General features: G+C 38.0%; 1 pseudogene; it reads right to left on the bottom strand.

The window, feature by feature from the left end:
• Positions 1–1,199: 1,199 nt before the first annotated feature.
• LOC108512960 (cytochrome c oxidase assembly protein COX16 homolog, mitochondrial pseudogene) lies at positions 1,200–2,132 on the bottom strand (annotated as a pseudogene).
• Positions 2,133–2,312: the final 180 nt, after the last annotated feature.

Genomic DNA, 2,312 nt, shown 5'->3' with positions numbered 1-2,312 from the left:
ATGAGAACATATGATGTTGATTTTTTTATTCCTGAGTTACTTCACTTAGAATAATGATCTTCTAATCCATTCAAGTTGCTGTGAATGCCATTACTCCATTTTTTAATGACGGAGTATTACATGATATATACGAATCACATTTTCTTCATCCACTTGATGGTTGATGGGCATTTAGGGTGCTTCCGTATTTCTGCAATTGGAAATTGTTTTGCTACAAACACGCCTGTGCAAGTGTCTTTTTTATACAATGACTTTTTTCTGCACGTAAATACCCAGTAGTGGGTTTGCTGGATCAAATGGTAGTTCTACTTTTAGTTCTTTAAAAAAATCTCCTGGCTGGGTGTGCTGGCTCAATCCTGTAATCCTAACGCTTTGGGATGCCAAGGTGGGTAAATCACCTGAAATCAGGAATTTGAGACCAGCCTGGCCAACATGGTGAAGACCCATCTCTACTAAAAGTACAAACAAATTAGCCAGTCATGGTGGCATGTGCCTGTAGTCCAAGCTACTGAGGAGGGTGAGGCAGGAGAATCACTTGAACTCAGGAGGCAGAGGCTGCAGTGAGCCAACATCACAACATTGCACTTAGCCTGGGTGACAGAATGAGACTCTATCTCAAAAAATAAAAAATAAAAATAAATAAATTCCCAGCTGTTTTCCATAGTGATTGTACTAGTTTACATTTCCACCAGCAGTGTTAAAGTGCTCCATTTTCATCACATCCATGGCAATATCTAGTTTTTTGATGTTTTAATTGTGGCCATTCTTGCAGGAGTAAAGTGGTATCACACTGTGATTTTAATATGCACTTTCCTGATAATCAGTGATGTTGAGCATTTTTTTTTTCAGTATTCACATTTTTTTATTTCACGGTGTAAGATATATGTGTCCAACATTGTTACTTTCATCTGCAGATGGAATAATCGAGAAGTATAAAAACCTGCACTTGTTTTTTTTGTTGTTGTTGTTGTTTTTTTTTTGAGACAGAGTCTCACTCTACCATCCAGGAGGGAATGCAGTGGCACGATCTCGGTTCACTGCAAACTCCGCCTCCTGAGTTCAAGCGATTCTTCTGCCTCAGCCTCTCGAGCAGCTGGGACTACAGGTATGTGCCACCATACCCAGCTAATTTTTGTATTTTTAGTAGAGATGGCGTGTCAACATACTGGCCAGGCTGGTCTTGAACTCCTGACCTCATGATCCGCCTGCCTCGACCTCCCAAAGTGCTGGGATTACAGGCGTGAGCCACTGTGCCCAGCCCTGTACTTGACATTTTATCAAGATTATCTGCCAACAAGTTACCCATATCCAGGTTTCAATGGGCCTGGAATCTTCTTTCCACTTGATAAGGATATGTATTAGGAAATCCAGTTGACGACATTTTATTTAAAATCAAAAGAATCAGCACAGTCAAGTTGTCTTAGTCTTAAGGATTTCTGGATTTCTTTCTTGGAGGAGGTCAGGTCTTTCCAAGGCTTGGGTCCTTGAATATTCTTCCAGTCATCAAAAGTAGAGTCTTTTATTTTCTCATATTCTGACCTAATGATACTACTTGCTTTCAGTTTTTTTTTTCCAACTCAGGATCCATTTTAATCTTCAGAGCATCATGTCAGTTTTGTGAAAACTCACGAAGACCAAAAGAAACTCCAACAATTAGCAATAACATGGGGACTTCATAGCGGAGAGTCTTGTTCTTGCACAAAGCACGCATCACTGTGGGTGCAAACATGACTGAACTCTTCCATCTGTTTAGAACTCCAAGCAGGCCCAACAGATTCTCAAATCTCAGTGGCCCAAGCTCTCATCAACATGAGTACATCCTTGACTCACCAACTTTCCTTGGTTGTTTGGTGCTCGGTCCTTACTGATAGGTTTTCAAGCATTTTTTTTTTTAATATCTTTGTTGGCCATTTGTATATCTTCTTTCAAGAATTATCTGTTCATGTCCTTCACACACATTCTCATGGAATTATTCGTTTGTTTGTTTTTTCTTGCTGATTTGTTCGAGTTCCTTGTAGATTCTGGATAACAGTCCTTTGTTGAATGCATTGGTTGTAAATATTTTCTACTCTGTGAGTTTTCTCTTTACTCTGCTGATTACTTATTTTACTGCGCAGAAGTTTTTCAGTTTAATTAAGTCCCATTTATTTATCGATTTTTTTTTTTTTTTTTTTTTTTTTTTTTTTTTTTTTTTTTTTTTTTTTTTTTTTTTTTTTTGCATTTGCTTTAGGGTTCTTGGTTATAAACTCTTTGCCTAAGCAAAAGTCTAGAAGTGTTCTTCTGATGTTATCTTCTAGAATTTTATGGTTTCA

Source organism: Rhinopithecus bieti, unplaced genomic scaffold, assembly GCF_001698545.2.
Source record: "Rhinopithecus bieti isolate Rb0 unplaced genomic scaffold, ASM169854v2 scaffold_31514, whole genome shotgun sequence".
Classification (NCBI taxonomy): domain Eukaryota; kingdom Metazoa; phylum Chordata; class Mammalia; order Primates; family Cercopithecidae; genus Rhinopithecus; species Rhinopithecus bieti.
The sequence above is the reverse complement of the archived record's forward strand: the minus strand, read 5'-3'. Positions and strand labels throughout refer to the sequence as shown.